General features: G+C 44.5%; 1 long non-coding RNA gene across 1 annotated transcript; it reads left to right on the plus strand.

The window, feature by feature from the left end:
• The first annotated feature begins 440 nt into the window (after positions 1-440).
• On the plus strand, positions 441-11,344 carry LOC142826447 (uncharacterized). Its single transcript, XR_012900566.1, has 2 exons — positions 441-6,812; positions 8,575-11,344. It is a non-coding gene; the product is annotated as an uncharacterized LOC142826447 (long non-coding RNA).
• The last annotated feature ends 4,587 nt before the right edge of the window (positions 11,345-15,931 follow it).

Genomic DNA, 15,931 nt, shown 5'->3' on the forward strand with positions numbered 1-15,931 from the left:
GGGGATTTAAATATCCCCCGCGGCATTTAAATAAAAATGTCCGCCGCTTTTTTCCGGCTTTTAAAAAAGCCGGAAAAGAGCGTCTAGACTGGCCCCGATCCTCCGGAAAAAGTGCCCTTTTCCGGAGGCTCTTATTCTTACTTCAAAGTAAGAATAAGAGCCTCCGGAAAAGGGCACTTTTAGCTACAGTAGACTTTGAAGTAAGAATAAGAGCCTCCGGAAAAGGGCACTTTTTCCGGAGGATCGGGGCCAGTCTAGACGCTCTTTTCCGGCTTTTTTAAAAGCCGGAAAAAAGCGGCGGACATTTTTATTTAAATGCCGCGGGGGATATTTAAATCCCCCGCGGATTTCCCTACGACGACTCGTGAAATTTACATGCCCCTTCCGGAAGAGGGGCCAGTGTAGACGTAGCCTGGCTGTATCTAGACTGGCAAGTTTTTCCACAAAATCATCTGCTTTTGTGAAAAAACTTGCCAGCTGTCTACACTGGCTGCTTGAATTTCCACAAGAACACTGATGATATCATGTAAGATTGTCAGTGTTCTTGCGGAAATACTGTGCTGCTCCCGTTCGGGCAAAAGCCCTCTTGCGCAAATCATTTGCGCAAGAGGGCCAGTGTAGACAGCACAATACTGTTTTGCGCAAAAAAAGCCCCGATGGCTAAAATGGCGATCGGGGTTTTTTTGCGCAAAAGCGCGTCTAGATTGGCACGGATGCTTTTCCACAAAAAGTGCTTTTGCGGAAAAGCGTCCGTGCCAATCTAGACGCTCTTTTCCGAAAATGCTTTTAACGGAAAACTTTTCCGTTAAAAGCATTTCCGGAAAATCATGCCAGTGTAGACGTAGCCCTTGTGGAGGTAGCAGCAACTGTGTGAATCACTCCTGCTGACTGCCACCAGCTCATTCTGCTGTGTGTGTTGCAGAGCAAATGTGCTGAAGAGTTACAGTGTCCCTCACTTTGCAGCTCACATACAGTACAACAGGGCATGGCGGATAGCAGGAGCAGACCATGAATTCATCATTGTACTGACACTGTAGGCAGGTTCCAGGGGAAGGGTTTGGTTGGATCAGAAAATGATTTGGTTGGGTCAGATGGGCTTGAATCAGAGTTGAGCCTAACTTCTCCCCTGATCTCAGCTAGATCCCATTGGTTCTACTTGTAACCCAGTGACATTGAGACCACAGAGTGAAGTCTGCTCTATAGTCGTAACTAAAAGCCAGTGAGGGAGCTTGTGCAGCACAGTTCTTATTTTGCCTCTCCAGCTCCACTTTTTATCTCCTCTTCAGAGGTGTATGTCTTCACTTTAGGGATGTCAATCTGCCTTTCTCCAGCTGTCCGAGTGATCCTGATAATTTGGTTGGCACCACTCGACTCCTTGGTCATCCTGCCACCTCCTATCTCAGCATACCATACATTCCTTCACTCTCACATGGGACAGTAAATAATTTCAAAAGTTTCTTACAGACTGAACAGAGTTAAACAAAAATTAAACAAACCATATGAAAACAATTTTGTTAGGCTTCTGGGACTCCACTCCAGTGTCCCCTCTGAGCTGCACAGTAACATGGTCCCACAGCTGCTTAATAAGTTCTGCCCAGCTAGGGTCTCAGGGCTCTGCGCACAGAGCTGCCTGGTGCAGGGAAACTCTTCTCCCTCAGCTACCGCAGTAGCTCCCTGCTGAGAATAGAGCAGTGAGTCTCTCCTAGCCAGTAGGGGAACACACTCTCCAGTTCAAACTCAATGTAGTCTCCCCACTCCAGGGAGGGCTGGGTGAAAAGATGGCTCTGTCTGGGCACCATTTTTACTCTCTTTGTACTTTCACATACATTTAAAGAAATGAAATAAAAAGATAAAAATAGGCTGAGACACAAACTGTATTTAATACATTTCAGTACTTTTCTTAGGACCCCATGACTTTCAGTTGTTAAAAGATACTGACAAACATATTATAATCACTGATATTTGCCCACTATCTGTTTCCACAAGGAAGTTGTCCATTAGTGCTACTCTGGATGTCCATGATCCAATGTAAAACTGGGGAGCAAATGGTGCAATATGTCAGAGTATATTATTTGTCATGTTAGATCTTTTGCCACTATTTCTCAATGACTTAACAAGAGAAGGTTAAGGATAAGGCAGTAGTTGTAGAAATTTCCTGCATCAAAAGTTGTTTTTAGGGTTGGCTAGCTAGAGCCTGTTTCAGCACCTAACATTGTTAGTGATGGGATCTTTCAACCAAGAATAGCAGAGATCTTTATATGTCAGTCAGAGTTTGTAACTTATCCCTTAAATCGGCTTCCGTACCTAATGACTGGAAGATAGCTAATGTGACATCAATATTTTAAAAGGGCTCCAGAGGTGATCCTGGCAATTATAGACCAGTAAGTCTAACGTCAGTACCCAGCAAATTAGTTGAAACTATAGTAAAGTATAAAATTGTCAGACACATAGATGAAAATAATTTGTTGGCCAAAAGTCAACATGGTTTCTATAAAGAGAAATCATGCCTTACTAATCTGGTAGGCTACGTCTAGACTGGCATGATTTTCCACACATGCTTTTAATGGAAAAGTTTTTCCGTTAAAAGCATTTGTGGAAAAGAGCGTCTAGCTTGGCACGGATGCTTTTGTGCAAAAGCACTTTTTGCGGAAAAGCGTCCGTGCCAATCTAGACGCGGTTTTGCGCAAGAAAGCCCTGATCACCATTTTCACCATCGGGGCTTTTTTGCACAAAACAGTTTTTAGCTGTCTACACTGGCCCTCTTACGCAAATACATTTGCGCAAGAGGGCTTTTTCCCGAACGAGAGCATCATAGTATTTGCACAAGAACACTGACAATCTTACATTAGATCGTCAGTGTTCTTGCGCAAATTCAAGCGGCCAGTGTAGACAGCTGGCAAGTCTAGACGCAGCCCTGAAGTTCTTTGAGGGGGTCAACAAACATGTGGACGAGGGGGATCCAGTGGATATAGTATACTTAGATTTCCAGAAAACCTTTGACAAGGTCCCTCACCAAAGACTTATAAGCAAAATAAGTTATCATGGGATAAGAGAGAAGGTCCTTTCATGGATTGATAACTTGTTAAAAGACAGGAAACAAAAAGTAGGAATAAAAGGTAAGTTTTCTGAATGGAGAGAGGTAACTAGTGGGGTCTCCCAAGGGTCTGTCCTCGGACCAATCCTACTCAACTTATTTATAAATGATCTATTCTAAAGAAAGGGGTAAATAGTGAGGTGGCAAAATTTGCAGCTACTGAATTGCTCAAGATAGATAAAACCTAAGCAGACTGTGAAGAGCTTAAAAAATATCTCACCAAACTTAAGTGATTGGGCAACAAAATGGCAAATGAAATTTAGTGTTGATAAATGTAAAGTAATGCACATTGGAAAACTAATCTCAAATATACATACAATATAATGGGGACTACTTTAGTTACAACTACTCGAGAGAGAGAGATCTTGGAGTCATTGTGGATAGTTCTCTGAAAACATCCACTCAGTGTGCAGTGGCAGTCAAAAAAGCAAACAGAATGTTAGGAATCATTAAAAAAAGGGATAGAGAATAAGACAGGAAATATCTTAATGTCTCTATATAAAACCCTGGTACATCCACATCTTGAATACTGTGTACAGATGTGGTTGCCTCATCTCAAAAAAGATATATTGGCATTGGAAAAAGTTCAGAAAAGGGCAACAAAAATTGAGTAGGGGTTTGGAACGGGTCACATATGAAGAAAGATAAAAAAGACTTGGACTTTTCAGGTTAGAAAATATGAGACTAAGGGGGGATATGATAGAGGACTATAAAATCATGACTGGTGTGGAAAAAGTGAATAAGGAAAAGTTATTTACTTGTTCCCACAATATAAGAACTAGGGGGTCACCAAATGAAATTAATAGGCAGTAGGTTTAAAACAAACAGAAGGAAGTTGTTCTTCACTCAGTGCACAATCAATCTGTGGAACTCCTTGCCAGAGAATGTGGTAAAGCTAGGACTTTAACAGAGTTCAAAAAAGAGCTAGATATATTCATGGAGGTTAGGTCCATCAATGGCTACTAGCCAGGATGGGTAGGAATGGTGTCCCTAGCCTCCGGAGGTGGGTGACAGGGGAGGAATCACGTGAGGATTACCTATTGTGTCCCCTCCCTCTGGGGCATCTGGTATTGGCCACTGTCGGCAGAGAGGATACTGGGCTGGATGGATCTTTGGTCTGCCCATTATGGCTGTACTTATGACACTGTAACATATGATGTTTCCTTTTAGTATGACAATGGCTCCTGTAAACATTCCCCAGTAGATCTTTAACTCAATACACCGCGTCACTATGTAATATAAATCTCTTAATCTACTATTACTAAAATAGTGGATTAAGCAGCTCATCAGGATCAAATTATGTTCCATATGTAACAAAACAGTGTAGCTGGGCTTAGTATTCATTTTACAATAAATTTTTTTTAACTATCCTTGTAAGGACTGGTTGAGGCTGATATAACAACTTATAAGAGACTTGCTAATGTATTTGATCATTGCATTTTCTATTTTGTTTCCTGTCAAATCAAAGCCTTTCTATCACGTCTGTGAAAACTTAAACTACTTAAATCTGTTATTTCTTACAATATTTATTAATATACACTTATACAAGAGATCGTTATATATGAAAATAGCAATCATTCAGCACAGCAATCGGTATGGAAAGTATAATTGTGTTTATAACTCTAAAATAAGGAATTGTTTTAATAAACACAAAAAAGTTGGAAATAGATTCACAAAATGTTAGAGAGATTTAGCCAGTACCCTAATCTAGTCAGCTTAACCCAAGGCTAACTGGAAAAAGAGTATTTTTCCATGCAAATTTTTTCTGTCAACAGTCTTTTTAACTTTGTCAGCAAGAGCAGCTCTATGCAACCTTGTCTTAAAGTCCAACTAAGATATTCATAGTGATGCAGAATTATCTTTAATGCAATAGACAGAAGGTTGTTAACAAGCCTTTTCAGTGATATCATCCTACTAGTTCAGAAAACAGATGATTTGAGGATTACCAGGCTGCTGGCCAGGTCAACTGGGATCTTCAAAATCTCTTCTATGAAGGACCAAATCTGCAGCCAGAAGCTGTTTACATAAAGGAGGGGGGTGGGGAATGGCATTTGTATGAAAGACATAGATGAGTCACTTGACTTGTTTACAAGTCTACTACCGAGAATAATTTCTAAAGCCCTATTTCTATTTGGAACCTTTTGCTGAACCATTAATAAAAACAGTTTGGCTGCGTCTAGATTGGCATGATTTTCCGGAAATGCTTTTAATGGAAAAGTTTTCTGTTAAAAGCATTTTTGGAACAGAGCGTCTAGATTGGTATGGACGCTTTTCCGCAAAATCACCATTTTCGCGATCGGGGCTTTTTTGCGGAAAACAAATCTGAGCTGTCTACACTGGCCCTTTTGTGCAAAAGCTTTGCACAAAAGGGACTTTTGCCTGAATGGGAGCAGATAGTATTTCCGCAAGAAGCACTGATTTCTTACAGTAGGAAGTCAGTGCTTTTGTGGAAATTCAAGCGGCCAGTGTAGACAGCTGGCAAGTTTTTCCAGAAAAGCGGCTGATTTTCTGGAAAAACTTGCCAGTCTAGACACAGCCTTTAAGTGTTAATGGGAAGAGAAGTAATTTTCAAAAACATTTAAAATTCTCGATAGAGATTTGATGGAATCAAGTAATTTTTTTAAAGAAGGAACATTAGAGCCAAATTTCATTGGGGAACCTAAGGCCTGGTGGGCAGTGGTAGATTTAGAGTTAGTGGGGCTCTGTGCTCAACTTCATTTTTGGCTTGCCCCCCACCCTAGGGATCCAGACAAAAAAAAAAAAGAACATTCACTCTTCCTACCCCTTCCATTTTTCATTCTTTTTTCTTTATCTTCCTGCTATATTATAAATAATAAGTAAATGAAAATAAAGTGAGGTACCTTGATTTTTTGTAGTTAACTTTTTTCACAGTCCACTTGAAAATTGCTGAGGGTCTCAGTGGATCACTTGATTTTTCCAAATATTGTTTGTACCATTAGCTAACTATTGTAAAGGGCTTTGGATAAGAGTGATTTATATAAAAAAACATCATAACCTTCCCTCAGTCCACTGAATGGAGATCTTGGAGCACAGTTTGAGAACTTCTGATCTAGATGAAAACTTGTATTTGCATTAACTTGATGTTGAAAATGTGTAAAAATAAAATGTTTAGATGATGCATGAATGGAAAAATAAGTTTAATTTCTCTGAAGAAACTTATTCAACTTTTTTACCTGAATGGGGGGAGGATACAGTTCCATCAGCGACCTGATCTACCCTCCCCGACCTAGGCTCTCCATCTCACAGCCGTTGTTGTTGGAGGCAAAGGAGAAGTAAATAGACAGTTAAAATGGTGGTTGTTCTTTCTCACCTGTTAATGTTATTTGGTTCCTTAAACTGTTGGAGTGTTGTCTGTTAACCCCCTACCCCTTCCCTGAGTGAGTGCAGAAGAATGTCTGAGGTAAATAGCAGGAGTAAACAACAATACACACGGCCCCCAGCAGGGTGTGCACACGGCCCCCAACAGGGTGTGCACACGGCCCCAAGAGGCCTAGACTCAGAGGCTGCATGTGGCTGATCCTTGAAGGAGAGAGGGACAGAGAGGGACAGAGACACAGTGGTGGTGGACTATCAAGTGAAGCCTCCCAGAACGCCCTCTGCTCGGATCGCCTGGCCAGCGGACCAGCTTAGGAGTCAACTTGGGAAGATCAAAGAATATGAACTGCCTTCTGCTCGCCTTATCATCCTGCCTGGGACTGTAAGTGTGATTGAATGTATGAATGAGATTCCCCTCCCTTCCCAGTTTTAGTTGAATAAAAAATCCTTTACACTCCCATGTGGTGATCCCCTCTCCTTAGTGTTTAAAGCAGTTGCAATCCACATCCCCTTGCAACATTTTTGGTGGAGATGCCGGGGAGGAGGGGATAAGTAAAAGTCCTTTCCCCACGGGAAGTTGAGACTGTGAACTTTGGGGGACTGGGGTGCGTTGAAACGTGGTAGGCTAGCAACCCACGGCACACAGTCCAGGTTCCCGACAACAAGATGCCCATTTGGGGTAAAGGAAAGGGAGGTGTAAAGGACTCCCAGAAGGGAGGAGAAGGGTGGAGTGCAGCACCTACGCCCGGACCCCTGAGGGAATGGATCCAAAGTAAAGGGGCTGACCCCTGGACTCAAGGGGCGGTGCTCTCTGGTGCTTCAGTGACTGATTTGGAACTAATGATGGAAAAATATGTGTTGTTGTATAAGCCAGACAAGGGAGGTAAGGAGAGAGCAGCTGCTTGGCTGCTATGGCAGGCAGTACATCAGTGGCAGGCAGCTAAGAGTCAGCTAGCACAGGATGTGGAGCAGTTGAACGAACAGAAGAAGGAACTGGAGAAAAGAACGAGATATATGGAAAGCTCAGGCGCTTACAGCCAGTGCCCAAGCCTCTTCTCTTTCTGTTGCTGCCATACAAGTGACAGCTGCAGAAAAAGAACGGGAGCATGTCCAGGAGGAGAATAGAACTTTAAGTGAAAGGGTGCAGTGTCTCAAGGAGTTAGTTTTGGGAGAGAGTAGGCCAGAGGGAAGGCTGCTTTCTAAGGGAAGAGTAGCAGCTTTAGGGCTTCCTAAGAGAAATGATCAATCCCTAGACTGGGGTGAAGATTGGGATGGGGATACTTGGGGTGACCTGGATCACCCAGATCCAGACCCTGGAGGGCCAGATCTCAGACATCAGGTTGCAGCGATCCGGAGGGTGGTCCGGACTTATGGGCCCACGCCCCAAGGGGGAGGAGAGGCCCTGAATATTGGGCATACAGTGGCAGAGACTGAGTTGACCCCTGCACAGGCGGTGGAGTTGGCCAAAACCTTAGGAGGACCCTCTCGTTCTGGGTTCAGTGGATGGTCCCGAGATCTAGTGACTTTGTGCCTGGATCAGAGCCTAAATATGACAGAGGCTCGGCGGGTACTCAAGGCTGCATCCGGATTGGGAGGGGACTTAGCGGGGGTGGCCCGACAGCAGGCCTGTGATACCACACACAAAGATATATTTGAGATGCTGATGGGAATGACATCAGCTGTGGGACCACGAGCATTGCTGGCGGAACTGGTTTCAGCAGCTGCCGCACCGGGGGAAGACCCCACTAGGTTTGTGGAAAGGATGGTTCTCCTGGCATGTCTGTGTGGTCGGGGTGTGCCTGTTGCAACAAGGAGTGGTACCCCCACGTCCATAGCCCAAATAGCTTTACCTGTGGATGAATTAAGGCTAATTGCACAGGGTCTCCCAATGTATATACAGCAGGCAATAGGGAGATGGAGGCCTGGGGAACCTGCAGACGTGGAAGCCTTGCTGGATGCTGTCCAGCAGGCTGCCCTTGTTACCCCACCACCCACAGACAGGCCACCTCCTTAGCAGAAGCCCAAACAATCACTCACCCAGAAAACATTTGGTTCACCATGGTCAACTGAAGCGAGTGTCAGCGATTCAAGAAAACTACCATGCTTTATGTTAATCTGGTTATGTGAGTTTTCTTTTAAAACAGATGGTGCCAGTATCCTGGAGCTCAAGGGCGTTTGGACTTGCAGTTTTTCCCACCACCTGCAGAACGGACCCCATGGTGGAATGAGACAACAGGCACGCATGTGAACCATTCCAACATTAATTCAACTCTGTGGTGTAAATCAGTAGACAAGAATCCCTCCATTCCTTTAAGGCCTTTTTTTTTGCAAATTATTGCCTCCACTGCTGATGGAACCGCCTTACCCATAATTGACCCATGTGGCCACTTAGGACCAAATCGGGGAGGGAACCCATCAAGAATAGGAGATTATTATAATACTCGTCTACACACACGATGTACACCTTGGGTTCCATGGGTAGGCCCAGTAACCCTTCAACTGATCTGGCAGAATGGCAATGGATCTTTTGCTGACCCAAGCAACTCTATCTGGTGGGAGGGAATCTGGAAGCACACTAATATGGTTGCACGAACTACAACTTGTGATTGGTTCAACCGGCTTCGAGCCCGGCTTCAAAGGTGGGATCCCACTACTTCCTCCATTTTTCTTTCCACCAACTTGAGCTCACAGCAGCGGGTGATTTTGTGGTCCCAATGGTGGGATAGCAGTGTCCAAGTGATAGAGCCATGTGTCAAAGGTATTCTAAACTTATATGTAAACTGTGGATGCCAGAACTGCAGATTTAGAGGATGGCTGTTGCAACTGCGGGGGGATGGGTACCTGGACGGATAGTCCCGCGAGCTCCGCCGTCACCTCTAATTTGTGCCCAAATTCCCTCTCTACAGGCGGAAGCGGTTACGGTGGCTCAATTGGTTTTGTATCGGATTCAATTTGACATGTCTTTAATTAATGTGTCCACCGTGTGGCCCAATTGTTCTCGCCTGGTAGAAGCATGGTTGAAATTAGCTCTTAACCCCCCTTACCGTGCTAAGCGGGATTTGGGAGGGTGGGTTTTGGGAGGTTTGGGCACGGGAGCAGGCATTTTAAATGCTGTAGATATTGAAGTAGTGGCCAACAAGTTATCTGCCACAGGGTCCCTATTTCAAAAGGCCCAAAAAACGGCTGCTAGTATTTCAGAGGACTTGGCAGCTGGGCAGAGTCTTGTTGCCTCAATGGGGGTTCTACCCCTCCATCTGTTAACTAATACCCTTTCTGCCTTGGTAAAATCTTTTGTCAATCATTCTTGGGCAGAACAGTGTTTAACAGTTCAGCAAGTTTTGTTTGTAAGCTGGTTCCAGCAACATACCCTCCTAGACCAGGGTTTGGTTCCAGAGGTGGTGCAACAGCATTTTACTGAAATCGATTGGAAATACGCTCACTGTATATCCTATGTGCCTAAGGGGCCATGGACAGGGGTTTTGTCATTATTGGCAGTTCCCCAAAAGTCCCCACACTTTACCCTGTGTACCCTGGTTCCTATGCCCCAAGCTTTAGGACCATCTCTATGGATTCCCCGTAGTGTTCACAGCCATCACCACCCACAACGGGGGTTTTTAAATTTAGGCAAAGAGTGTGTAAGCCCAAGCTTTGGTCGATGGATATGTCCTGCCAAAGCACCAGCCAAAGATGACTGTTATTCCCCATGGGATGCCGAAACCATGTGTGTGTTGCAGCAATTACAAGAACCGGTAGTGGTATTGACCCCTAGTCCACTATTTATGTGTGTGGTTTGAGCAAATTTATCTACTGCAGTGGTGTGGACCCCATCTTCCAATGCTTCTTGGTGTGCACCCAGTAATTATACTTGTTGTGTATCTAACGTTATCGGGGTTGTAGTGGATGGTATATTTTCACCTGCCTTATTGCCTCCTCCAGTTGTGAATTTGGCTGTACAAGCAGTTATATGGTCATACCGACCCCCCCCCCCCCCCCAAAAGCATTAACTTTGCTGTTTGGGCTGAACTACAAAAAGATGCCCAACATAGTCTCAAGAAAGCCAAAGCTGTGGCACAACAAATTAAAAATAAAGAAATACACATTATTCAACAAAGTTAACGCCTCGTAGAAATAGGGGATGAGGCTGTTCAAATTACTCAACATCATTGGTGAGACATTTTTAAAGGGTGATCAGGATCTGCCAGATCTATCCTACGAGTTCTGGTCCACCCTATTGTGGGACTCTTGTTATTGTTAATTGTGTTCTTTATTGTATTTTTATGTCTATGTTGTTATACTCGTAGATTGGTAAATAGAGTAGTACGCCTTCAACAGGTAACCTTTGCCCTCCAACGACATCACCTAATGGGATGATCAATAGATCAAGGGGCAGGGTTTTGGAGGCAAAGGAGAAGTAAATAGACAGTTAAAATGGTGGTTGTTCTTTCTCACCTGTTAATGTTATTTGGTTCCTTAAACTGTTGGAGTGTTGTCTGTTAACCCCCTACCCCTTCCCTGAGTGAGTGCAGAAGAATGTCTGAGGTAAATAGCAGGAGTAAACAACAATACACACGGCCCCCAGCAGGGTGTGCACACGGCCCCCAGCAGAGAGTGCACACGGCCCCAAGAGGCCTAGACTCAGAGGCTGCATGTGGCTGATCCTTGAAGGAGAGAGGGACAGAGAGGGACAGAGACACAGTGGTGGTGGACTATCAAGTGAAGCCTCCCAGAACGCCCTCTGCTCGGATCGCCTGGCCAGCGGACCAGCTTAGGAGTCAACTTGGGAAGATCAAAGAATATGAACTGCCTTCTGCTCGCCTTATCATCCTGCCTGGGACTGTAAGTGTGATTGAATGTATGAATGAGATTCCCCTCCCTTCCCAGTTTTAGTTGAATAAAAAATCCTTTACACTCCCATGTGGTGATCCCCTCTCCTTAGTGTTTAAAGCAGTTGCAATCCACATCCCCTTGCAACAGTTGTCCCCCCCCCCAAACCACAGGTAGCAGCCACTCACCAGGTGGAAGCCAATAGCAGCTCATTACAGGGGCTGGAGGACTGAGGAGGGGACAGCGCAGCCAGCTGCCGGAGAGCAGTGCATTCCCACTTCAACATGTGTCTTTTTCCTGCTGGCTGTGCAGTTTGAGTCTCTCCATCCCCGACCGTACCATGCCAGTCACGGCCAGCCGCTCTCTTCACCCTGTGGCATCCAGTCACCAAGAGGCAGCCAGCAACATGAACATGGACTGGAACCTTCAGAGGAATACTGGGTAGTTTACAGCCAGAGAGAAGTGGCACTTTCCTGCTTCAGAGCACTGCTCTGGCCAGCTGTGTGACTGCCCTGTGTTCTTCTGAAGTCTTCCAGCCCATGTTGTGCTGCTTGCCATCTCCTGCTGGTTGTCCTGTTTCAGTCTCCCTGCTCTTCTGCCCCCACCCCACAGCTTTCTCTACAGATGGACTCCCCCTCCCTGTCCAAGCGGCCACAACCTGGGGGGACATAGTGCTGGACTGCCTGGCATGAGGGACCCATGTCATTGGGGGGGCCCCATGCCAGGACAAAATGTTTCATTGTAAATCTACCCGTCAGGGGCCATAGTTGGCCCCTGGCTTGCCAGGATCCAGCCCCTGAGGCATGGGCTACCCCTCCAGCATTGGGGAGCCCATGCCAGTACTTCAGCTGCTACCCCCCCAATTCAGCTACCTTCGTAGGGCTGGAGCACCAGCTCCCCACTGTTGGGGGAGGAGCCCTGAGCTTCATGGGCTGGAGTCAAGCAAGCTAGAGCCAGATTCAATCCACACGCTGCCACTCCCTCTCTTGCTTGCTGGCACAGTAAAGTGCTGCCTGCCCCCCCCAGGTTCTGGTGTGTTTATGGGGATTATGTGGGAGTGTTTCTGCTTCTCAGTTGGGCCATGTCAGTGAGGGGTTTTTTTTACGTCTCACGTTTGTGCAGCACTGGACTGATTTTTCTGTGGGCCAGTAGCCCCAACACAAAAAAGGTTTCCCACTTCTTCAGTATCATATATACCAGAGACCAGTTGTGTTCTGTCTTTCTGGACACTACAGGGGGAGATTAATCTAAGTTAGGCAACTTCAACTCTGTGAATAGCATCGCTAAAGTAAACGTACTTAAATCTACTTACTGTGGTGTTTTCACTGTGGTGTGTCGATAGGAGCTCTCCCATGTTGACTCCTCTTGCACTTCTTGTTGAGGTGGAGTACTGGAGTCAACAGAAGAGTGACGGACGGCCAATTTATTGTGGCTATAGTAGACTCGATAAATTGACACCCACTGGGTTAATTGCTGCCCTATCAATCTGGCCAATAATGAAGACAGGCCCATACTAATACTTAAGATGTTTTCAGTTCCTCTTCCATGTGGACTAATTGTTGAAAACCATTATCCACACTGGTGCACTTTCCCCTTATATATATGACATACTTTTATATTGGAAAGGCTGAGGTCTAATATTTTTATTTACTTTGCCTAGAACTAAGTCTGTGAGAGCTCCTTTGCCATATTTGGGGTCGGGAAGGAATTTTCCTCCAGGGTAGATTGGCAGAGGCCCTGGAGGTTTTTCGCCTTCCCGCTGTAGCATGGGGTACAGATCACAGCTGGAAGATTCTCTGAATCTTGGGGTCTTCAAAGTATTTGACGGCTTCAATAGCTGAGATATAGGTGAGAGGATTATTCTAGGAGGGGGTGGGTGAGATTCTGTGGCCTGCACTGTGCAGGGGGTCAGACTAGATGATCATAATGGTCCCTTCTGACCTTAAAGTCTATGAGTCTCTGAGAAATTTCTTTCCTGTTGGACAATACTTCATCTTATTAAGCCTCAAGACATGCCAGTTGTAAGATCTACTTCAATCACAATATCAAACATTTTCTAAAGAGCAGGAGTGCACAGAGCTTTTAAGGGCCCAGGACAATATGTGAAACTGAGGTCTCCACCCTTCCAAAAATATTACTACTGAGGGGAAGCTAAGCAGGAGGAGGAGGCTGGAGAGGCAGCCCATTGACCAACCCCCACAGTAATGGCTTATGTCCCATGGGTGCTCAAGGTGTTAGAACCCTACATGCTAAGACACACCACCACTCACACAAGTTTGGCCCAGCTGCCCCCGCAAGGGGCCAAATTTGAGTGTAGTCTTGTGGTATATGGAGTCTCAGGATGGGATTATAGCTCCTCAGAGGGGCAGCTGGGCAAAACTTGAGAGAGAGACAGTATGTCTTAGGCCAGCTGCTTCTCCCACTATGATGCAGGGATGGTCAGGCCAAACTTAAGTAATGCTGCAACCCTACATTACACATCACATTGCCACTCAATTTCAGGCACCCTCACAAATGTGGAACCTGGGGCAAATTGCCCCTTCCATACCATCCTAATGGCCCTGTTAAAGAAGTTTCATGAAATCATGATACAGATGTGCACACACTGTAGAAGTTATGACACGTGTCTGAAGTAATACTCCAAATACAGAAATGGATTACATTGCTAAATGCTTTTTTTCCTGCCCACAAATTAGGACCTGAGCTGAGTAAACTGAGCTGCCGAATAGTGGTTTTGAATATGGACACATTAACAGTCTTAAATTTAAGTTGTAAGCCTGTGAGGACTGTGAAAATAAAGAAATATATTTGAATGTCTTGCAGCTAAGTTCTGAAGGTTGTGGTCTAAGAATCAATCAGGACTTAGAAACCTGAACAAAAATTCTGGAATAAAACTTATGAACGCTACACAGTTTTCTAAGAGTGAACTTCCAAAAATACTCCTGGTTATACTTAATCCTATATAAAACTTGGATTTTAACTTTTTGTCATTTAAAAAACCCTTTTAATGTAGTCCTATGGCATTAGCATTTTGGGTACAACCCCTGTTAGCTTCAAAGCATTACATTCTGTATAGTACCTGCTTTGACATAAGGATAAATGTCCTCTAAGATTTCTTTAGATATCTCCACTATAGAACAATCTATCTACAGGAAAAGCTTTCTGTGAATCCCATATGAAAACTTTGTGCAAGACACTAAGGCTATGTCTACACTCATGGCTTCTTGCGCAAGTACGGCCGTTCTTGCACAAGAATCTGCAGAGCGTCCACACTGTCCGCCCTTGAACAAGGAAATTTACAGAATGGGGTGGTAAGAGAGGGCTCCTTGCACAAGAGTTACGCTCTTTTTTATCAGAGGGCAGTGTGGACATTCGGCAGGGATTTCTTGCGCAAGAAAGCCCTATTGGCTAACAGGGCCATCAGTACTTTCTTGCACAAGAGAGCGTCCACACTGCCATGGGAGCTCTTGTGCAAAAGCACAGCTCGCACATGGCAGTGTGGATGTTTTCTTGCGCAAGACTTCTTGCACAAGAAGCCTTGTGCAAGATGTTCTTGCGCAAGAAGCCGCCAGTGTAGACATAGCCTAAGTGAGGTGATGGTGACAATTAATTCTGGAGGTGGTGGTAAGCAGATGAGGAGCAGGGAGTTGCATAGGGTATGGCATGTGGAAGACAACAGCATTGAGGGAATAGAAAGGAAATGAGAGAGAGACTGTAGGGAAGGGTAGTGTTTAAGTGAGATTTTTCTGCTGTATACGTGTACCTCTAAACTCCTTGATCCATTCATCTGAAAAAGTGGGTTGTGCTCACAAAAGCTCATGGTACTATCTATACTTTTGGCTAGTCTCTAATGTGCTACAGGACCATTCATTTTAGTATAGTAGATTAAGTATTAAAATGCAAAACATGCACTTGAAAACTGCACAGAGAAACCACTGCTGTGTAGAGGTAGCCTCTGGCTAATTCAGAGTAGAACAAGTTTCCTTTACAGAGCTCTATTTTAGCCATCTCAGTAACTAGTTTGTAAAAGGAGTTTGACCTGAAGATTGCTTTCAGAGTTCACAGGATAATTTTGTATTTCTTTCAAGCTTCACAGAATCAATTTGGGCATAAGTCACTAAAATTTGACAAAGATTTGGAGTTTTATCCAACATAGTTTCATTTTATGATCAGAACAAGCTGTTGAGCTATCCTTCAACCTTTCCATTCAGTTAAATCATCCAAGAACCTCTACAGCATTCCACTTCAGACTAAATATTTCTGGTAATGAAAATTCCATAGGGTTTTATTTTATAAACAAGCAAACATACTATTGTTTCCAAAGTAAAGTATGTAGTGTAGGAACTCTCCCTCACACCCACTAAGGGCATGTTCACACTACTCAAGTCGATGTAACTTACATCACTCAGGGGTGAAAAAGGCACTCCCAACTGACAAAAGTTACATCAACTTAAAGTGGCGTCTACATAGGACTGTACTAGTGGGAGTCACTTTCCTGCTGGCCCAGTGTATTTTTAAGTAGCCATAGTCATGCCAATAACAAGGTAGTGCAGACTAGCCCAAACAAATTGACATGAGTTGTGCTGATCAATAGTGAAAACAGCATGATGAAAATGATCTAGGCTGCACAGAAACCAATTGCTTTTGGTCAACTGACTTTTTTTATGGAAATCAGTT

Source organism: Pelodiscus sinensis, chromosome 1 (genome assembly GCF_049634645.1).
Source record: "Pelodiscus sinensis isolate JC-2024 chromosome 1, ASM4963464v1, whole genome shotgun sequence".
In the NCBI taxonomy this organism is placed as follows: Eukaryota; Metazoa; Chordata; order Testudines; family Trionychidae; genus Pelodiscus; species Pelodiscus sinensis.